A 23,770-nucleotide genomic window follows, 5' to 3' on the forward strand; every position below is an offset into this window, starting at 1 on the left:
TCCCCCGCGGGATCAGACGCGTCCTCAGATCATAGATAACAGAGTATTCCTGACTCGAAACTCGGCTTTTAAACACATTTTGTGTTGCCCTTGTAGAAAGATGCAGCTTTCAGTTACTATGGAAACCCTGTGAAGTTTGGACAACTGCAAATTAACTTTATTTGCTCCAATTGCAGGCTGTCTGTTTTTCCAACCATGATCTTTGGAGATCTATTTTTGTTCGCTGGGTTATATGTAAAATCTTCTGGGACGAAAGTTAACAGAGAGAGGCGATGGGAGGGGCAGATCAAACTGTGCATCAAAGAGTGCATCAACGGCTGCACCGGGAGCGGAGCCTGGCGCACAACTAGGGACCGTTGGAATCTGTGGATACCGCGTTGTTATCAATTATTTACTTAGTTCCCAGCAGCGATTTGAAATTTCTAACAGGTTTTTGGAACATTAATGCTTGCCCGCAGCCTTTCTATCTTTGTTTACACTTCCTGACAGAAAATGGCGAGCGCGTGACGTGTGCCACTCACACCGCGCTGAGACGTTGCCAGAGGCCGTCATTGCATATAATGGCAGCTTGAGGTGAGATGAAGGCTGGCCGAGCACTGACGCCAACTGTGAGTCTGTGCAGGAAACTGCACTAGTGCACTCCTCGCCGCCACCACTAGAATTCCTCCACCCTTCCTTGCATTAGCACCCAGGGCTTTAAGTGGGCAGGGTCCTGCCGGTGCTCAGCACTGGCAGTTCAAAAAAGCAGGTGCTGAGACGGGTCACTACGGGGCTCGTCATTTTTGCCCTCACCCTCAGCGTGAACAAAATAATTAACTCGGCAGCAGCACCACCCTTCCCTGACTTTTGTGTAACTTCAAAGAGGCACGTTATAGTTCTTTCACAGTCTCATCATTTGAGAGCTGACGCATTTTCAATATTTTACACAATGAAGCTATTGTTGTTGATTATCTTATGCAACTAACAACCGTCGGCACAGCCACTAGTCATGGCTTGTAGGTATAATGTTACGTGTTGTATTATGTATCTGGATGCAGTGACGGAAAGACGCAGAAAAATACCACTCGGTCGGCTCGCTATGCTAAGCACAGATATTTAGCTCACATGTTTTAAGCCACGCCCTTAATTACGACGGCCATGTCCCTTGGCGAGACCCCACAGTTATTTCACCCCACTTAAAGCCATACTAGCACCCCTCTACTACCCCAGCACATCACTGCAATACGAACCCCACTACACTTTGGTGTAACCGAAGCACCTCAGCACACCCTACATGTTCCCAGCAGAACACTGCCAACAATGCCACTCATTCACCACCTCAGCTCTACACTAATGCACAAAGCAGCACAATAATCCATCAGAACACACTTGTAATAATTCTCACACCCCCTCCACCTCATTGTACAGCACTCCTACTATTGTACGGCCTCTATCCAGGAATGTCCTGCTGTCCAGTGCTGCTCTACCACTACACACAGCCTTACTACCAGTACAATACGCCACAACGATACTACACCACACCCCAGTACCAGATCACATTACCACCTTCCAGTACCAAATTATCACCTTCCAGAACGGCACTATCCCTATCCGGCACCACATTTCCACATCACATCCCTCCAGTACCACATCACAGTGACACAAAACAACATACTCACTATCACTAAGCTAATGACTCTCTTTAGTGTCAGACTACCATTCTTCAGCACCACACTACCACGCCACACCATTTCTACCAACACCCAAGCTTTAGACACTACTACACTACTCTCTCTCCACTAGGTCCCACCGCCACCCTCAATTTCCACACTGCCACAATCCAGATTCGAACATCTTGCACCTGCATGTCACATTAAAGAACTGCAATACCACATCACAGTGGTGCCAAACAACACTGCTTAACAACACTGCAACCCCACCACTGTACTAGTAACCCATATAACCCTGCTGCAACCTCTAAAGCCACTGCAATGCAGCTCCTCTCTAGCACCACATTTCCACCTGCCAGCACCAAGCAACTACCATGAGCACCACACTACTACACTCTTTTACAACCTTCCGCAACAACATACAGGTGCCCTTACAGCATGTGGAATGTCCACTTCAAGCATCATTCAACCTAAGACTTCATTTTGTGCTTGTGGTTGCATTACCAGAGGGAAGCCACACAATCTCGTATACACCAACAGTGTTTACCACCCCATTACAAACTGAACCACTGACTCCGAACATCACACTGTCAATGCCTTGCACACCTATACCACCCAGACACCGCAGACATGCTCTGCCACTTTCACTGCACTTCAACTCGAGACTACCAGACTACTACACTATAACATTACAATACTAACGCCCAGCACTGCACTGCCGCAATCAGGATCAGCGTTCTCAATCACTAGACAACCACCACATATCACTGCGCTACCACTCCGTATGAGGACACCCACCCTTAGCTATACACCAATAACCTACATCACAAATGGGCGCCCCACAATGCCATACTACCACTTCACATCACCACACTTCTACCCAATGCTAATCCACCATCACAATTAAAGACTGCATTAGCGCCCACTAGACAGGTATTAGTGCCTTGATGCATCGCCTTGCCACCCTGCAACTGTCATAGTAATGTACTACCCTCTCACATACTTCCAGCCTAAATTCACACTGTCAACCCAAAATGTTTTTGGATCTGATTAGCCCCATTATACACGAACTACACCACATCTCTAATATTTTCTTGGAAGTTTTATTCACTTACAGGATTAATATTTCCTTTTGTCTAAAAGCCGCTGGAAATTAGTTTCCTAGTGTTTTATTGATTTATACTATACATACTATTCCTAATAGAATTTTAGCTCACCCCCTAAAATATGGAGAAGTTGCCTAATCCTGGACTGGAATATTTACATTTTCTATAAGGCCATAGTATATGGTGCAGGCATACACCAATGTCATGAAATGTTACCTGTACATGTGAGCTGAAGAACTTATTGTGCCACCCACCAGTGTGACAAAACAAAACATGGATTTAGGCCTACCACTGTAGCTTGACTATTGTAGTGTAAAACCTGCAGTGTGAGCTGTTATAATAACTCTTTCTGCCAGCTAACCCGCCTTTTAAGTCTTCAGTGTGCTTATTTCCCAAGTTGTAAGTGGGTCTTCATCTATAATTAGCACTGTTATTTATGACAGTTTAAATACTGAAAAAAGGTGAGGCTGGGAAGATCCAAAAATTGCCAGTGTATCCTGGAGCTCCCATTCGAGTTCCCAGCACCCAAATGAAACTTGATGATATGTGAATCCTGGTGCTGGAACAGCATAGAAAATAGAGGACTCTGTGTGCTTCCTGCAGATTTTGTCAGCGGTGTCCATGATGGAGTTGAAGGGTCTAGCATCATTTAAGCAATGTGACATTAATGCGAAACTCAGCCATGAGATGAGGACTGAGTTGCTAGATGACTTAAGGAAAAACTAATTTCAGTGTTTTTGGGGTGCCCCCTGAGATTTTGCCCAATTCTCTATCAACATGGTTGGAGAAGGGCTTTGTGATCTGTTACAAATTCAGGGAGACAGCCACACAGTGATCCAGAAGGCATACTGGCTGCATCAAGGCACCAGGAAAAGACATATTTACTGGAGGGCAGTGTGATGGTAGTGGTGCAATCGCAGGATTGAAGAGATCGTATCTGTCAGGAAGAAACAGATGGTTGCTCTGTCCCGATCTGACTGATGCAACTTTGGAGAGAAGGCGACCTTAGATGGGAGTCAGGAAACCTATAGTGGGTCACGGAGGCTCATAGAATCTGTGGCCTTCAGGATTAGGGTTTAAGTGGAATATGGTGGAAAGAGATATTTGTTTGGAAAGGCCGGCTTCACTAAGCCATTTCTGGAGAGGTTGCAAATAGGTATTGGATGAAACTAAAGTGGGGTTGTGTGTTATAGTGTTGAGTGGATTTCTAGGGCATGCAGGACTAGTGCTGGTTCTGAGGTAGGATCAAGGAGTCCTATGGGGAGTGGAAGGTGGTGTGAAAACCAAGTGTCAACTCATGCTAGACAAAGCGATATTCTGTCTATTGTCTATTGGCTTTCCTCTTTTCCCTCATGCTCACTTAGGAGCAGCAGTATTTTTTTTCTTTTGCAATGTTTTGGGTTTCAGGAAATGTTTTTTTGTCTTACTTTAAAACTTTGTTTTGCTTGATAGGGTTAAATTGAGGGGCCTACTGGGGGTTTGTAGGTCAGTAGAGTTTTTGTTCTTGTTGCTCTTTTTGTGAACGATTTGAATAAAAATAGTTATACTTAAATATTGAAGAAAACAAAATTCTGAATCTGAAGCTTGGAGATGATGGTTAGCTCACAATTTTGTTAAACGAAGAGAAATGAGAGGAAATGTCACACCAGGGTACAAAGTTTCAATTAATAACCATTTTCAATGAATAATTAGCACTAATATCAACAGTTAACTTTTAAATACTGAAAACAGGTGAGGACGACAAGGGCCAAAAAATTGCTACTGGATCATGGAGCTCCAGGGGCTATCCTCAGTAAAGTACACAGTGCACAGGTGGTGGGCCCCTGGCCTAGGAGCTGCTGACTTGGTCGGGAAAGCCCTCCTGGTACTTTGCAGAGGGGTCCTCTCAAGTTTTGCTACACCACTGAAGCTATCCGTCTTAAGAACAGTGTCAAGTAACCTCTCCCGAGAAGACACTTGTGCCTGTGTGAAGTTAAGAAGATATGGCCCTTTCAATGTTGAACAGTAATATTGACACAATTTTGTCAGAAGCTGGTGTGTATATATAAAGAGGTTATGAAAAATAATCTTCATTGCCAGCACTATATGTGGCTCAACCATCATACACCAGAAGGCTGGCATCAGCTGACTGATGAAGTCATGTAATTGAGCAGAGAGTAGTGCATGGACGTCATTTAGAGGTCACCAGGGGTCGCAGCTGTGACCCCTGGCTTGCACTTCGGTATGCCTGGGCCTGCCTTTGCAACCCCTGGCTTCAGAGGTGGCAAATTCAGTGACAGGAACACAGTGGCAGCTCGTCCTTATGGACGTCAGTTGGAGGGCCCCACTCTCTTTGTATTCTGTCATTTTAATACACTAATAGTGAATAATAAAGTATTATTCACTATTAGTGTATTACAAATGGAGTACAATTAGCTGGAATATGCCCTTGCATGACAGCTGGAGAAACTAAAAATGCTTTTAAATGTATGTTGTGAGCATGTTTGCGGGTGAGAGTGTTTTCATGTGAAAGAGAATGCATGTAAGTGTGAATTTGTGTGTCCGCATACATATGTATGTGTGAGTGAAAGTGGAGGTGAAACGGAGTGTGATGTCACCTGGCATTTCAGTAAGTTGACGGCCATGGAGTAGTGTGTTATGAACTCCAGACAGAAACTGTAACTGATAATCAATTGTACAAATAGCCCCAAATCTAGCAGAGGTCTTTTGCAATGTAAAAGAAAGGATTGGGTGGTGCACCACTTTAGGTTGTAGACATATTATTTATATAATAATTATAAAAGAGTCCCAAATAATTAAGCAGGTCATGATACAAAGTTTCTGTTCTTTTTCTTCCAGAAAATCTTTTTATTTGGTCAAGAATACTTTTTGCAACAGTGAGTTGATGAAAGCAAGCAGCCAACGCGTTTCGCCCTATACAATTGGGCTTCTTCAGGGCAAATGGTAAGTTCCAAACTGTATTGAAAAGTAATTCGCAAGATATGTATGAACGCGAACCAAGTTTCAGAATGCTGAAAAGTGTAAGTATATGCCGTTTGTAGGTAAATAAGGTATAGCGGGCCGGTCAGCAGCAAGACGAGAGAAAAGAGAGACGGGCCCGGCCGTATTGCCACCCAAGTAAAGTAAATAACGCGTCTTAAGACCAATGCAGGATTGCGCCGCGGTCTTCGACCGCCTACTGCGACGGCGTACAACGCCAGTGCAGTTACCTCATATCCCATTGTCTCACCTTACAGGTCAGGCAGCCGCCATTTCAGAGGGCCACATGGCATTATTTTTAAATGCGTCACACATATCTAGGCCTTCAATACACACTAAGACAGGCCAATAGCTGATTGAAAAATGCGTGCAATAAAGTTGTGTTTTCGGACCTCAGTGTTAGCTGACCCTCTGCTCGCTGTTCTCCTCCATAGAGCACGTCCGCTGGGGCAGGTGAGGAGATGGCGGCATCCTACGGTGTACAGACCACTGGTGGACCTGTCAACAATGGAAGAGCGACATGTAATTGTCACCTACAGACTGGACCGTGCCACAATCCATGAACTGTGTGCCCAGTTGGATCCGGACCTAATGTCAGCTACCTACAAACGGCATATACTTACACTTTTCAATTAAACTAAATATTTCAATATCTGAGCATATGCTTGGTGTATACTTGTTTTTATATTTGTGGGTATTGTTTTGCGATTTAAATCATATAAATTGCAAAGGCCAAGGGTCACCTGCTGCCAATAATGACAAGGTGGGGGTCTCCAGGTTCCAGTAATTGTTCAGTAGAGGTCTACAACAGTAAAAAGGTTAAGGACTGCTGCATTAGAGCACTCATTCTTTGAGCAGTGTTTGTAGTAGTAATCTATGTATGTGCCCAGTCTCCTCTCTGCATCTCAAGAGCAGATGGTGGAATAGAATGGTATCCACAAAGACTGGCCTCCAAAGTGTGATTATTAAGATCCAGCCTTCCATTCATTAGACCTAAGAAGTAGTCACGTGTCTCAAAAGTAACAAAAGCTGTGTCCATATCTATTTTCGAGCATCTCAATGTTTGACCACAGAAGGAGGTTGTTGTCCATGTTCTTGCCAAACACTGTTTTCTATATGTAAAAGTGTGTTCCCTATGCAATGTTTAACACATTTTCCTTGAATTAAGGATGCTGTTTTCAATATCCTTCTATAGGACTACTTCTCCAATTATATTCTTAACACCAAAAGATATGCTCTCAGAGCAGTTTAATTTGCCTTTAATTAAATATTGGATATTATTAGCAAACATACTCACACATGAATGCACCATTTTACAAATTAAAAAGTCAGTACCCAAACTGAGTCCCGAAATCAATCGTTGAATGAGCTTTGAAATTCATTGTTTTCAGTTTATCTGTCTTTGTTTGTGTTAGGATGTACAAGATGGAGGCACGCAGGAGTCTGAGAGTTTAGGTAATAATGTTTGGTGCAGGCCCAATAGATTGTGCTAAGCATCAGTAGGCTGTATATAATATTTGGAAAAAGGCAGATAACTCTCCACAACATATTGAAAAATACTGGTGCTCAGAATGTGTAGAAAAATTCAGAGATATTCTATCTTTCCTGAATGACCTACAGCATGAAAAACATAAACATGTTGCCCTAGCCTATCCATTTTCTGATGATCACTGTAAATGTTAGAAACATAGATCATAAGAAGGTAAATCCAGTTCTCCTTTTCGTTGTTTAAATTACATCTGGAATTTTGGACACTTTGGTGGCTCTGAGAGAACCCTTACACATTAGGACGTCACAACTCAACTGTAGTAGCGCTTTACAGTTGGAAGCGAAATCATTTCATTATTACAGGAGGCTAGATAACCACTTGTTAACAGCAATGGAATTAGAGATGGGATTTTATACAGGAACTGCAAGTGTTCGTGTTTTATACATTAATAAATCTAAGCTTGTGAGTTTGAATACCGTGTGGTCTAAGTAATTATCTGCCACTATGCTTCAGATCCATTTGTTATCATAATTCCTGTTAAATCAATGTACCAGATCAGTGGTTCCCAAACTTTTGACTTCTGTGGTCCCCCACTTTATAATTACTGGAACCAGGGGACCCCCACTGACTCTGTTGGAATCCAGGGACCCCACACTGAGTCATTGCTGAAAGCTGGGTACCTAATCTGTTAATATTATTTAGTTTTCTGAGCATTTGCGGAGCCCATGAGGAGGCTTTCTGGACCCCCAGGGGTCCTCGGACCTCAGGTTGAGACCCACTGTTCAGGATGATTACCTACTTTTTCTCTAACATGGTAATGTAGGGATGGTGCATGCAATGTTTGGCCCTTAATATGTCATCTTCAGCTATAACAAATTGCATCATGCCATCTCATGGTTTTAATTGAGTCCATCCTCTGTCTTCTCCTGATTTGTCAAATGTGCCTCTACTTCTTGTATTTATTTCTTACACCTTGCCCTCAGATGATGTTAATTGTTTTTGGTAATCAGCACATCTTTTATAATTTATTATAACTGCATAGAGTGGAAAAACCCCTGTGGGTGAATGGCAGAATTGTACAAAAGTGATTGCTTACACCAAATCCTCAATGTTTAAGGGAAGGTTTTCGCCTGAAATGGCTACAAAATCTGGGATAGATGTGAACCACCATCCTAACAAAAATGTCTTGAGCTGGATTATTTTGGGGTAACTTCCATTTATGTATCTTCAACTGGAAAGAGTAACACTTTTAAAGTTTCCAAATGTTTCTCTGGGAATTGCAAGGAGATTCAAAATATAGAGGCAGAATTTGCCATAATTACTCTTATGCAAATTAGCAAAAATCCTTTGAAGTATCAAAAAGAAACTTGCCTAAAATCAAAGCACCATCCCCACTATAGTGTGCCCTCCGCTCTGCATGAGCTAAATTTAGGGTCCATTAGAGTCCTGTCAATTCTGGTAGTGTCTAAATTGTGAGTCCCAGAGAGGACTACATGTCTGGGTCATTTCAACCAAGTGCTAGAATCACTGACACCAATTACAGGTTAGACATACTGAAGACACAGTTCACCACCATAACTAGCATTAACAGTAGTGAAAGGGAGTAAAGATCCCAAACTACTTTCACAAAAATATTAGTCTGGCACCAAGTTACGATTTCCATGCATTTGTGAAAATACTGCAATAGAAATAACAAGGGTTTTGCACTCTACATCCAACAGCAGTTGAATATTTTCCAGTTTGCAATGATACGGTTTCTTTCAACTGGATATCATTATTATTTATATTTCATTCAGCATTAACTTCAAGTTTATTACAACCTAAAGATTTTCATTTATTAAGATTTTTCAGGAACCAGAGTGTCTCTTTTGATGTTAAGAAGTCTGTTTAAAAAACTGTATCATCACAAGTTATTTCATTAATTTGAGGTCAGGTAGCGTAGTGACTTTTATAAACACCCAGCTTTGCATTTTCATTATCAGTGTGTGGTTGAAATCGAAGGGTTCCATGAGATTATGGTTCATATATGGTAACCACTTAGCTGTTTACCTTTAGAAGTGGTTTTAAAGGTCATTGTATATAGATTCACAAATTTAGCATACTTCAGCCATCGAGCTTTGACACCTCTTATGCCACAAAAAGTTACATATTGGTACCAGTAGTTTTGTAAAGCCTTCCCTTTTATGGACTCGTCTGCTTTTCATAATTATGCCATTACATATTTGGAGTAGAAATATGCAAACATATCAGTTCTGGACCTTTTAACTGTGCTTATGAAGCATTTACCTGTTTGAGATTCACACAACCTCTATGCTTCTGCTATGTTTGATTGGGCGAGCCCCAAAGGCGCTGGAAGTAGAGGGGCAAGGTGTGCTGCAGCACCCCAAAAAGAACCGTGCTGAAGTTCAGAAGGTGAATGAGCAAAATGAATGCCTTCAAATTTTGTTTTTATCTTGTCACATTTGTTATGTGTTTAAATACAGAGGCCAAATGCCAGGCTGTGTCTTATGACAAATTGTTGCTTTTTCTTTTAACATGGTAATTGGTGTTTAATTTTCCGTCTCTGACTTCAAAATGAGAGACTGTGTTGCTGGTGCGCAAATGATAAATATATTCAGTGAAAATCGATTTCCACTTATTAACGTTTCTGCGCTATATAGTTTTATCAGTAAAACTGAATGTCTGTGCAAATGTAGTTCCCATTTCAAAGGTGAATGTGCTGCCTATAAATGGCAGTGCACTACCACATCATGCTTTATAATATTTTGAGACAGTGTTCTCCAAAATTCACCACCAGCTACATTCTACACCTTTACAATGAATGGGCGTGCCCCCTTTGCTACTCTTGGATTTTTCAAAATCCCTACAAGGTCAGTGATGCAACACGATGACAGTATAAATCACAAGGACAACAATATATGCCCAAATATAATCACACAGGGCCTTATTATGACTTTGGTGGATGGAAAAGCCCGTCCGCCGAAGTCCTGACAGTCGGTTGCCAACAGTGTGGCAGCCTCCCTGCCGGGCCATTATGAGTTTCCCGCTGGGTCAGCGGGTGGAACCTCAGTTTCCGCCCGCTGGCCCAGCGGGAAACGGCCTACAGCATTGTCTCCAGCTCGTAATAGAGCCAGCGGCAATGCTCTAATGCGCAGGGTGTACCAGAAACCCATCACAATGAACATTGCAGTGGTGCTGGCCAGTAATGCAGGTGTCCCCCTGAGGCCCTCTGCACCCCGTCTCCACCAGCAGTGTTACTTCCATGAAATCACTGGCAGGGAAGGGGGGTCGTAATTCCTAAGGCAGCACTGCTTACAATGCTGCCCTGGCGGATTAGGACCGCCAGCACTGCCAGACCGTCGTAAAGTCGGAATCTGGCAGTGCTGGTGGTCCAACCACTGCGCTACCGCTGCAGTTGTAATATCACGCTCGGACCGCCGCACTGGTGGCAGTCCCACCATCACCGTGAACCTGGCAGTCATTAGACTGTCAGTTTCGTAATGAGGCCCATAGTGTCTTTGTGAAACACTTAAATTACCAATGAATATAAATAAATGGATTACAGAATCCTCTAAACCGCTGGTAGAGAGTTCCTAATTTGAATGAGTCCCACTTGGCTTTGTGCAATATTTTATATGTAAGATGATGGCGGCACCCCCACTCTGAGTATTGTTCCAGCACCACTGGGGGGGGGAGGGGGCTTCGAAAATCAATATCTTCTGTCTTTCAGTGGCAGCTGTTATTTACCTACCTGTGATGCTAATTTACAGTGTATTTTAGACTGTCGTAGTTTGAATGATCATGCCATCCCAAACGTCTCCAAGTCCAACAGCGATTGTTCCTCGCCCACCACCATCTGCAAAGCAGGTTTTACTGCATGATGTTTTTAAAAACTAACATGATATGCATTTACGTGGTTCGACAAAAAAGCATTTAAGTCCACCAGCTTCTGTCACTCGCCCACGACAGTAACTTACTAGCCAGTAACAGTACTTTGCTATCTTATGAGTTCGCACTGCATACTTCCACCCTCTATCGTTTGCATTGAAGGGTTAAACGAATACATCGCCTTAAGCAGAACGCGTGGGCGCCTTACTGTACCCAAGGGTGTGCCCGCCAGAGCGCAGACCAAGTGTGCGCGGCTCGCTGGATGAAGTCAGACCTCTCCGCAACCGCAACTGAGGGATATTTTCCGAGGCAGGGCCTTGAGTCAGCCGGTCGGGAGGAAGAGCCAAGTCAATGAGTGTGTGCGCCGCCCGTGCCATCCTCAACCACATGGCATGCCGGTCGGGGCCAGGGCTCTGTGCCTTTGCGCGGAGGCGAAGCTTCCATTGATGCACCAGGTGCAGTAGCACCGGGACCCATATGCATGAGGGATCTACTCGTTATCTTTGAAGCCGGTCACCAGCCTTCAAACACAAACATTTTGTCAAGAACAGCAGTAAACACGTGTATAATTTCGTGTAAAGCAGGCATATGATAATGCAACAAGTGCGCCTACGCATTAGAAGACTCAGATTTTTCCTATGAGCGCCTCTGGGCTGCACGTATTTGCAATCCCGCCCACGGCTCGAGGACGTTGAGGACTTCTCGGCACCCTCGCGGCACTGCGCGGGCGGGTTGTGAGGGGGTTTCATTCCGCACAGTGCGGCCCATGGTTCTTTTCGAAAAGCTGCACGTGTCCCACACTCGCTCAGCCTTTCATGTACTAGGTATTTTCTACGGCGCTGTCATGCCGCAATAAGTAGGCTTTCTAGTACTTGTCTGTCATGATGCCAATGCCAAAAGCAACCCGTCGTTCTTCTCGAACAGACATTTCGAGGTATTAAGACAGCGTAAAGTGAGTAAGCGCTTTCAGTCCAGGGTCGTCTACTGACTCGTCTGTTACATTGGGCGACCCACTGTTGTTTTAGCAGACTGTTTCTGTGGTTTATGGCTTCACTTGTGTCGCTTGTAGCACACCGCTGCGCCCAGTCCCGATACCTCCGAACCCACGGGAATAAATCACTGTAGAAAACAAGGCATGTTGTCTTACTCCAATGCAAAGCTGCCAATGTCACTGCTGTAGCGGTATACGGCACCGGCATGCAAAGAGCCTTCACTAGCCACAGGGTGTCGCTGTGGCGTTAATCAGTGAAATAAATCTCTAGCCCCGATCCCCTAAACAGAACGGATGAAGCTAGGAATACCTACTGAGTCTGATGAGGCTTCCGGGGCGATGGTCTGCCTGAGGGTGCGCCTCTTTGGCCCTGTAGCCACGGCCGCAGCACATGTACCTGTCGCCAACCCACCTGTGTGTTACTACTCTTTAAAGATTGACAAATTAGCAAAGCGAAAGAAAAAGCCGCGCAGGGCACAACAAGCGGGTCTGGCCCTAAACTCCGCAGCACTGCACGAGCCGATCAGTTGACATTTCTGGCTTGTAAATCAAACAACTTGATACGTCCCGTACAAAATAAAAAACATAAACGTCCTTAACGTGTGTTTCCGTTTCAACACATTAGAGTCTATGGTGCATATAGAGAAATTTACTGAAAGTCATAGTTAGAGAGCATCTATCTGACTTAGGGGTAGAAAGCACCCAGCAGTGGCTACAGAGGGGCACTGCGACTACAGGGGGCACGGCCGGTCCATACTTTGTAGACAGAAAACACATCCGATGATACAATGTCTGTCCTCACTGGGAAGGCCGCGTTGTATGACTGAGGAGACAACCACTGCCGAAATCTTGCACATATCGCCCACGAGGCGATACAGCATCACAGAAGACAACCTGAATACTCATTTTAAGGGCCATCACATGCGGCTAGTAGGAGGCCACCACTGCAGGCCTCACGTAGGCGAAGCTAAATGACAGCTAAAAACACCTAAAGAAAAATACAATGGTACAACACACCACAGGGCAAAGAAGGTCAACCACTGTAAACCTACAGAAGGAAAACACATCTGCAGTAGGAGACAACACCTCACGCGCCCAGGACAGCACAACTCTCCATGGAGACAAGTGAACCTATGACCTCCTTGTAATGGAATCACTACATCCGAGGAGAATGAAAACCGGTACCTGTGAGGAAAATACAACGCGAATTCTCGTTGTAAGGGCATCATTGTTTCACTAGTGGAGACAACTGAACCCTTCACTTCTAAGACAAATGCCCTTCACTAGGGAGACAGGGGCGGACTGGGACGAAAAAAATCGTCCCAGTCAAAAAAATAAAAGTGCCCCCCCCCCAATTAGCGAGCCTGATAGCTAAAGAAGTAACCCATTTAGAACTTGTAAAGACACGTTGTGTGGGTATTTTGCAAGGTCTGGGGGACTGCATGCATCTGTGTTTGCTGCTGAACATGTTTGTAGTAATGTCAGGAGAATCAACAGCAAAAACCGGCCCACCTGGACATAAAACAGGCCTACAAACTGGTAAAGAAGTGCCGCACTCAGTGATCTGTCAGACCAGCCAATCCGGCGCTGCAGACTGCCCGGCCGTGTAGCGAGAGACGATTACCACAGATACCACAATAAAAATAGGGGGAGTCACCCAATATGGTCCTCACTGACAGTAAGAATCCAAAGCCTAAGGAGGAGGCAACTCCGCAGCAGGGCACCGCATCACTAGAAGGAGGTGTTACCTACTATGCCCTCTACTACAGGAATGACAACTTCACGAGAAGACAGACAGTGCAGCCTCGCCTGCAAGGTGGACTCTGAAGGTGTGTATGTGGGAGTGTGTGGTGGGGGTCCCATATTAAGAAAACAAGCAAGAATAGTAACCCTCGAGTGAATCGCTCCACTTCGTCTGTCGCTTGCGGCTGGAGAAAGGCTGCTTCCCCTTTTGTGATATGAGCCTGAGTCTCGGTTTGTCCGCATCATTTATTTGATCCGGTGGCTCCTCGACAACCTGCGCCGGACCTCAACCTCTCACATGACGAATGCTATGAAGGAAGCTTTGTTAAAGAAGAGAAACCTACAAGGAAGTGCTCGAACAGACAAAGTATTCACCACACAGCACAAACTCCAGGCGCTTGGATCGCACGCCTTATTTTAGACAACCGGTCCATTTCTACATTTGAAAGTCTGAGTCAACCCCCTTCATGACTGATTCGAATATGTAACCCGCAACAGGGTACGAACAAATCTGCGCAGCAAGTATTCAATCCGCTGAGCTACCTCACTGGCACCGTGTGATATGAAAAACAAAAACAAAACTATAGAGAACAAACACTCACCTCGCTAAGAAAATCCTGAGTCCACCTGAAAACTTCAGGCTGAAGATCTTTGCCCGCCTTCTTTCCTCGCGTGTAAAGGTATTTGATCCGCCCCGGTTTCCTCGCCCACTTCAGCCAGGTTGGCTCGCGCCTGCTCCCTCCCGGTATCGAGCGATGACTGCGCGCGCCGCAGAGGATTCCTAAGCACCGCCGCCGGGCCCCCTCTCTTCAGCCCGTCTGGGAAAAGTTCCAAACTCACCTCACTAAGGAAGCAGAAGAAGAAAAAAATCATACGCTCTTGGCAGGCGGAGTCCACTTCAGACGTCAAAAGGAAAAAGTGGGCGGGAGAAGGAAGGGAGTTCGACAACCTGTAGCGTTTCCATCGTGCCTGGACGTGACCGTGTACACAGAGAAGCGCAAGTTTGCCTACAAGCCTCAGGTTCAGGCTTTGGTGTAAAATTGCTACTGGTCCACAGTGCTGAACTCAGCAGCCCCTTATCACAAGGGAGTAGCTAGAAAAATAAAATACCCTACACCCCCAACCAAAACCTTTAATAATACCAAGAACACAAAGGCCCATATTTATACTTTTTTAGTGCTGCCTTTGCGTAATTTTTTGATGCAAAAGCTGCGCAAACGTACAAAATACAATTATATTTTGTACATTTGCGCCGCTTTTGCGTAAAAAATGACACACATGCGGCACTAAATAAGTATAAATATGGACCAAAGTATGCAAACCCGAATCTCTTTAGGAGAAATTGCTCCGCACATCCATCCATCCGTCCCTAGTGTCCTCCCCAGCCTTGGTGCCCATCAATGTCGCATTGATGACTTGTCTAGATCATGTCTTTGGAATCTGGAAATCAGTAGTCAGAGAGTCCTTGATCTGCTTCGGTGATGCAAGGGAAATGGCAGTCTGGGGTTCTCCAAGTGTTCTCTTTGAGCAACTCTCTATATTGACATTAGGACCCGACAAACATTGAATCACGTTTGAAGTGCGGGCAGTCTTGCATGATAGAATTTCCTGGACGTTGAGCAGTCAACACGTACCCTTTGCTGGTTACAACCTGAAATGGCTCAGCATCAAAAGGAACATCAAATTTACGTTGCTGTGACTGACGAACAAGCACTCCGACCTCCTCAGATGAAGATAATGTCCTTTGTATATCGCCATTTGTCAGCACAGGCCTTCATTTTCTGTTTATGACTCAAGTCTGTTGCATGTGCCTCTGTATCAGTTTTCGATTTGGTGTTGGTCCACTGAGGAAACTTGGTTGCTTTGGCTCTCCTCAGCAGCAACATTGCAGGACTTTCACCTGTGGTCGAGTGAGGAGTCAAACAGTAAGCTTGCAACATGGAATTCAAGACAGTTTTGAGATCGAGCTTCTCTAACATAGAACACTGAACAGCTTTCTTTAGTGTACTCATGAAACATTCAACAAGGAAGTTAGCCTGAGGCCATAGAGGTGTGTCATGTTCTGATGCTTCACATTAGGCAAATTGATAAACTCTTTGAATTCTCTCCTATTAAATGGTAGGCCATCAGCGGCAGCTCCTCCGCAATGGTGGAGGAGCGTTGCTCCCCCGCCAGCAGCAGCCACTGCAAACTAGGTTTATTATCCCTTCGTTGTGAAAGGGGTGGGATCATGGGGGATTACGGGGATGAAGGGAGTTGTAAGGAAATGCCTCCTTGGCATGGTTACCCCCTGACTTTTTTGCCTTTGCTGATGCTATGTTTTGATTTGAAAGTGTGCTGAGGCCTGCTAACCAGGCCCCAGCACCAGTGTTCTTTCCCTAACCTGTACTTTTGTTTTACACAATTGGCACACCCTGGCATCCAGGTAAGTCCCTTGTAACTGGTACCCCTGGTACCAAGGGCCCTGATGCCAGGGAAGGTCTCTAAGGGCTGCAGCATAGCTTATGCCACCCTGGGGACCCCTCACTCAGCACAGACACACTGCTTGCCAGCTTGTGTGTGCTGGTGAGAACAAAACGAGTAAGTCGACATGGCACTCCCCTCAGGGTGCCATGCCAACCTCACACTGCCTATGCAGTATAGATAAGTCACCCCTCTAGCAGGCCTTACAGCCCTAAGGCAGGGTGCACTATACCATAGGTGAGGGCACCAGTGCATGAGCACTGTGCCCCTACAGTGTCTAAGCAAAACCTTAGACATTGTAAGTGCAGGGTAGCCATAAGAGTATATGGTCTGGGAGTCTGTCAAACACGAACTCCACAGCACCATAATGGCTACACTGAAAACTGGGAAGTTTGGTATCAAACTTCTCAGCACAATAAATGCACACTGATACCAGTGGACATTTTATTGTAAAATACACCCCAGAGGGCACCTTAGAGGTGCCCCCTGAAACTTAAAACCAACTACCCGTGTAGGCTGACTGGTTCTAGTAGCCTGCCACACTCAAGACATGTTGCTGGCCACATGGGGAGAGTGCCTTTGTCACTCTGTGGCCTGTAACAAAGCCTGCACTGGGTGGAGATGCTATCCCCTCCCCCAGGCAGGAGCTGTAACACCTGGCGGTGAGCCTCAAAGGCTTACCCCCTTTGTTCCAGCACCGCAGGGCACTCCAGCTAGTGGAGTTGCCCGCCCTCTCCGGCCACGGCCCCACTTTTGGCGGCAAGGCCAGAGGAGATAATGAGAATAACAAGGAGGAGTCACTGGCCAGTCAGGACAGCCCCTAAGGTGTCCTGACCTGAAGTGACTCTAACTTTTAGAAATCCTCCATCTTGCAGATGGAGGATTCCCCCAATAGGGATAGGAATGTGACCCACTCCCCTTGGGAGGAGGCACAAAGAGGGTGTACCCGCCCTCAGGGCTAGTAGCCATTGGCTACTAACCCCCCAGACCTAAACACGCCCTTAAATTTAGTATTTAAGGGCTTCCCTGAACCTAAGAATTTAGATTCCTGCAACTTACCGAAGAAGAAGACTGCTGAGCTGAAAACCCCTGCAGAAGAAGAAAGAAGACACCAACTGCTTTGGCCCCAGTCCTACCGGCCTGTCTCCTGCCTTCTAAAGAAACCTGCTCCAGCGACGCTTTCTCCAGGACCAGCGACCTCTGAATCCTCAGAGGACTGCCCTGCTTCAAGAGGAACAAGAAACTCAAGAGGACAGCGGCCCTGTTCCAAAAAGACTGCAACTTTGTTTCAGAGGAGCAGATTTAAAGACCCCTGCAATCCCCGCAAGAAGCGTGAGACTTGCAACACTGCACCCGGCGACCCCGACTCGACTGGTGGAGAACCAACACCTCAGGGAGGACCCTCCGGCGACTCCGAGACTGTGAGTAACCAAAGTTGTCCCCCCTGAGCCACCACAGCGACGCCTGCAGAGGGAATCCCGAGGCTCCCCCTGACAGCGACTGCCTGACTCTAAAATCCCGACGGCTGGAAAAGACCCTGCACCCGCAGCCCCCAGCACCTGAAGGATCGGAAATCCAGTGCAGGAGTGACCCCCAGGAGGCCCTCTCCCTTGCCCAGGTGGTGGCTACCCCGAGGAGCCCCCCCCTTGCCTGCCTGCACTGCTGAAGAGACCCCTTGGTCTCCCATTGACTCCCATTGGAAACCCGACGCTTGTTTGCACACTGCACCCGGCCGCCCCCGCGCTGCTGAGGGTGTACTTTTTGTGTGGACTTGTGTCCCCCCCCGGTGCCCTACAAAACCCCCCTGGTCTGCCCTCCGAAGACGCGGGTACTTACCTGCTGGCAGACTGGAACCGGGGCCCCCCTTCTCTCCATTGAAGCCTATGCGTTTTGGGCACCACTTTGAACTCTGCACCTGACCGGCCCTGAGCTGCTGGTGTGGTGACTTTGGGGTTGCTCTAAACCCCCAACGGTGGGCTACCTTGGACCCCAATCTTAACCCCGTAGGTGGTTTACTTACCTGCAAAACCTAACAATACTTTACCTCCCCCAGGAACTGTGAAAATTGCACTGTGTCCACTTTTAAAACAGCTAAATGTGTTTTATGTAAAAAGTATATATGCTACTGTAATTATTCAAAGTTCCTAAAGTACTTACCTGCAATACCTTTCAAATGAGATATTACATGTAGAATTTGAACCTGTGGTTCTTAAAATAAACTAAGAAAAGTTATTTTTCTATAACAAAACCTATTGGCCTGGAATTGTCTCTGAGTGTGTGTTCCTCATTTATTGCCTGTGTGTATGTACAACAAATGCTTAACACTACTCCTTTGATAAGCCTACTGCTCGACCACACTACTACAAAATAGAGCATTAGTATTATCTCTTTTTGCCACTATCTTACCTCTAAGGGGAACCCTTGGACTCTGTGCATACTATTCCTTACTTTGAAATAGTGCATACAGAGCCAACTTCCTACATTGGTGGATCAGCGGTGGGGTACAAGACTTTGCATTTGCTGGACTACTCAGCCAATACCTGATCACACGACAAATTCCAAAAATTGTCATTAGAAATTGATTTTTGCAATTTGAGCTATTTTTCTAAATTCTTAAAAGTCCTGCTAGGGCCTTGTGTTAGTCCCTGTTTAGCATTTCCTTTTAGAGTTTAAAAGTTTTGTGAAAGTTTGAATTAGAACCTAGAACTAGTTTTAGATTCTTAAAAAGTATTCCAACTTTTAGAAGCATAATGTCTAGTACAGAGATGAATGTGGTGGAACTCAACACCACCCCTTACCTCCATCTTAAGATGAGGGAGCTAAGGTCACTCTGTAAAATAAAGAAAATAACAATGGGCCCCAGACCTTCCAAACTACAGCTCCAGGAGCTTTTGGCAGAGTTTGAAAAGGCCAACCCCTCTGAGGATGGCAATACAGAGGATGAAGATAGTGACTTGGAGGAAAATTCCCCCCTACCAGTCCTAACTAGGGAGAACAGGGCCTCTCAAGCCCTGTCTCCAAACATAATAGTCAGAGATGCTGGTTCCCTCACAGGAGGGACCAACCTCTTTGAAATCACTGAGGATAACTCCATTGAAGAGGACATCCAGCTAGCCAGGATGGCCAAAAGATTGGCTTTGGAAAGACAGATCCTAGCCATAGAAAGGGAAAGACAAGAGATGGGCCTAGGACCCATCAATGGTGGCAGCAACATAACTAGGGTCAGAGGTTCTCCTGACATTTTGAAAATCCCTAAAGGGATTGTAACTAAATATGAAGATGGTGATGACATCACCAAATGGTTCACAGCTTTTGAGAGGGCTTGTGTAACCAGAAAAGTGAACAAATCTCACTGGGGTGCTCTCCTTTGGGAAATGTTCACTGGAAAGTGTAGGGATAGACTCCTCACACTCTCTGGAAAAGATGCAGAATCTTATGCCCTCATGAAGGGATCCCTGATTGAGGGCTTTGGATTCTCCACTGAGGAGCATAGGATTAGATTCAGGGGGGCTCAAAAATCCTCGAGCCAGACCTGGGTTGATTTTGTAGACTACTCAGTGAAAACACTGGATGGTTGGATTCAAGGCAGTGGTGTAAATAATTATGATGGGCTGTACAATTTATTTGTGAAAGAACATCTGTTAAGTAATTGTTTCAATGATAAACTGCATCAGCATGTGGTAGACCTAGGACCCATTTCTCCCCAAGAATTGGGAAAGAAGGTGGACCATTGGGTCAAGACTAGGGTGACCAAGACTTCCACAGGGGGTGACCAAAAGAAAGGGGTCACAAAGCCTCCCCAGGGGAAGAGTGTTGAGACATCCAAAAACAAAAATAGTAAAGAGTCTTCTACAGGCCCCCAAAAACCTGCACAGGAGGGTGGGCCCAGAGCCTCTTCACAAACCAATTTTGGGTACAAGGGTAAAAACTTTGATCCCAAGAAGGCCTGGTGTCGTAGCTGTAATCAGCCTGGACACCAAACTGGAGACAAGGCCTGTCCCAAGAACAGTACCACTTCTAACTCCACTCCAGCTAAAACTGGAATGGCCAGTCTCCAAGTGGGATCAACAGTGTGCCCAGAGCAAATCAGGTGTCACACTGAAGCTACATTAGTCTCTGAGGGTGGGGTGGATTTAGCCACACTGGCTGCCTGGCCTCCTAACATCCAAAAATACAGGCAGCAGCTCTTAATTAATGGGACAAGTGTAGAAGGCCTGAGGGATACAGGTGCCAGTGTCACCATGGTGACAGAGAAACTGGTTTCCCCTGGTCAATACCTGGCTGGACAAACTTATCTAGTCACCAGCGCTGACAATCAGACTAAAGTGCATCCCATGGCTATGGTAACTTTAGAGTGGGGAGGGGTCAATGGCCTGAAACAGGTGGTGGTCTCCTCAAATATCCCAGTAGACTGTTTGCTTGGAAATGACCTGGAGTCCTCAGCATGGGCTGAGGTAGAACTGAAAACCCACGCAGCCATGCTGGGTATCCCTGAACTGGTGTGTGTCAAGACAAGGGCACAATGCAAGGCTCAGGGTGAAACAGTAGAGCTGGAGTCTGGAAAAAGGGCCCAGCCTACCAAGAGAAAAGGAAAGTCAGCTGGGAAACCAACTGCAACACAACAACAAAAAGAGAACCTCTCTTCTCAGGAAGAAGTTCTGCCCTCTGAGGGAACTGAGCCTATGGAGTTAGAACCTTATCAGGTTGAGCTCTTAGGCCCAGGGGGACCCTCAAGGGAGCAGTTGTGTAAGGGGCCTGAAACCTGTCCCTCTCTTGAAGGCCTTAGGCAGCAAGCTGCTGAAGAGTCCAATGGCAAGAAGACTGGAACACATAGGGTCTATTGGGAAGATGGGCTCCTGTACACTTAGGCAAGAGATCCCAAACCTGGTGCCACTAGGAGAGTGGTAGTGCCTCAGGAGTTCAGAGAGTTCATACTGACCTTAGCCCATGATATTCCCGTTGCTGGGCATTTGGGACAAACCAAGACGTGGGAGAGACTAGTCAACCACTTCTACTGGCCCAATATGTCCCAGAAAGTTAAGGAGTTTTGTGTCTCCTGTACCACCTGTCAAGCCAGTGGTAAGACAGGTGGACATCCAAAGGCCCCCCTCATTCCACTTCCAGTGGTGGGGGTCCCCTTTGAAAGAGTGGGTGTGGACATAGTGGGTCCACTTGAACCTCCCACAGCCTCAGGAAATATGTACATCCTAGTAGTAGTGGATCATGCTACTAGGTATCCTGAAGCTATTCCCCTTAGGTCGACTACTGCCCCTGCAGTAGCCAAGGCCCTCATTGGTATCTTTACCAGAGTGGGTTTCCCTAAGGAGGTGGTGTCTGACAGAGGTACCAACTTCATGTCAGCATACCTGAAACACATGTGGACTGAGTGTGGAGTGACTTATAAATTCACTACACCCTATCATCCACAAACTAATGGCCTTGTTGAGAGATTCAACAAGACATTAAAGGGCATGATCATGGGGCTCCCAGAAAAACTCAAAAGGAGATGGGATGTCCTCCTGCCATGTCTGCTCTTCGCTTACAGAGAGGTGCCTCAGAAGGGAGTAGGATTCTCACCCTTTGAACTTCTGTTTGGCCACCCTGTAAGGGGACCACTAGCTCTTGTGAAAGAAGGCTGGGAGAGACCTCTTCATGAGCCGAAACAAGACATAGTGGACTATGTACTTGGCCTTCGCTCAAGGATGGCAGAGTACATGGAAAAGGCAAGTAAAAACCTTGAGGCCAGCCAACAGCTCCAGAAGTTTTGGTATGACCAAAAGGCTGCACTGGGGGAATTTCAACCAGGGCAGAAAGTCTGGGTTCTGGAGCCTGTGGCTCCCATGGCACTTCAGGACAAATGGAGTGGCCCTTACCCAGTGCTAGAGAGGAAGAGTCAGGTCACCTACCTGGTGGACCTGGGCACCAGCAGGAGCCCCAAGAGGGTGATCCATGTGAACCGCCTTAAGCTCTTCCATGACAGGGCTGATGTGAATCTATTAATGGTAACAGATGAGGATCAGGAAGCTGAGAGTGAGCCTCTCCCTGATCTTCTGTCATCAGACCCTAATGATGGCTCAGTAGATAGAGTTATCTATTCAGACACCCTCTCTGGCCAACAGCAATCTGACTGTAGGAAGGTCCTGCAACAGTTTGCTGAGCTCTTTTCCCTAACCCCTGGTCAGACACACCTGTGTACCCATGATGTGGACACAGGAGACAGCATGCCTGTCAAAAACAAAATATTCAGACAGTCTGATCAAGTTAAGGAAAGCATCAAGGTGGAAGTCCACAAGATGCTGGAATTGGGAGTAATTGAGCACTCTGACAGCCCCTGGGCTAGCCCAGTGGTTTTAGTCCCCAAACCTCACACCAAAGATGGAAAGAGAGAGATGAGGTTTTGTGTGGACTACAGAGGACTTAATTCTGTCACCAAGACAGATGCCCATCCCATTCCTAGAGCTGATGAGCTGATAGACAAATTAGGTGCTGCCAAATTCTTAAGTACCTTTGACTTAACAGCAGGGTACTGGCAAATCAAAATGGCACCTGGAGCAAAAGAAAAGACAGCATTCTCCACACCTGATGGGCATTATCAGTTCACTGTTATGCCCTTTGGTTTAAAGAATGCCCCTGCCACCTTCCAAAGGTTGGTGAATCAAGTCCTTGCTGGCTTGGAGTCCTTTAGTTCAGCTTATCTTGACGATATTGCTGTCTTTAGCTCCAACTGGCAGGATCACCTGGTCCACCTGAAGAAGGTTTTGAAGGCTCTGCAATCTGCAGGCCTCTCTATCAAGGCATCCAAATGCCAGATAGGGCAGGGAACTGTGGTTTACTTGGGACACCTTGTAGGTGGAGGCCAAGTTCAGCCACTCCAGCCTAAGATCCAGACTATTCTGGACTGGGCAGCTCCAAAAACCCAGACTCAAGTCAGGGCATTCCTTGGCTTGACTGGGTACTATAGGAGGTTTGTGAAGGGATATGGATCCATTGTGACAGCCCTCACAGAACTCACCTCCAAGAAAATGCCCAAGAAGGTAAACTGGACTGTAGAATGCCAACAGGCCTTTGACACCCTGAAACAAGCAATGTGCACAGCACCAGTTCTGAAAGCTCCAGATTACTCCAAGCAGTTCATTGTGCAGACAGATGCCTCTGAACATGGGATAGGGGCAGTTTTGTCCCAAACAAATGATGATGGCCTTGACCAGCCTGTTGCTTTCATTAGCAGGAGGTTACTCCCCAGTGAGCAGCGTTGGAGTGCCATTGAGAGGGAGGCCTTTGCTGTGGTTTGGTCCCTGAAGAAGCTGAGACCATACCTCTTTGGTACTCACTTCCTAGTTCAAACTGACCACAGACCTCTCAGATGGCTGATGCAAATGAAAGGTGAAAATCCAAAACTGTTGAGGTGGTCCATCTCCCTACAGGGAATGGACTTTATAGTGGAACACAGACCTGGGACTGC

General features: G+C 46.2%; 1 protein-coding gene across 2 annotated transcripts in view; it reads right to left on the minus strand.

The window, feature by feature from the left end:
- Nucleotides 1-14,665, minus strand: part of RIN1 (Ras and Rab interactor 1) — a 111,430-nt gene extending 96,765 nt beyond the window's left edge. The window contains exon 1 of one of the 2 annotated variants that reach the window (XM_069207942.1): nucleotides 14,448-14,665. The gene's annotated coding sequence lies outside the window, so the exon portion shown is untranslated. The remainder of the gene's footprint in view (nucleotides 1-14,447) is intronic. The other variant, XM_069207941.1, reaches the window with a different exon arrangement.
- Nucleotides 14,666-23,770: the final 9,105 nt, after the last annotated feature.

The sequence above is a fragment of the Pleurodeles waltl genome, chromosome 9 (assembly GCF_031143425.1).
Source record: "Pleurodeles waltl isolate 20211129_DDA chromosome 9, aPleWal1.hap1.20221129, whole genome shotgun sequence".
NCBI lineage: Eukaryota > Metazoa > Chordata > Amphibia > Caudata > Salamandridae > Pleurodeles > Pleurodeles waltl.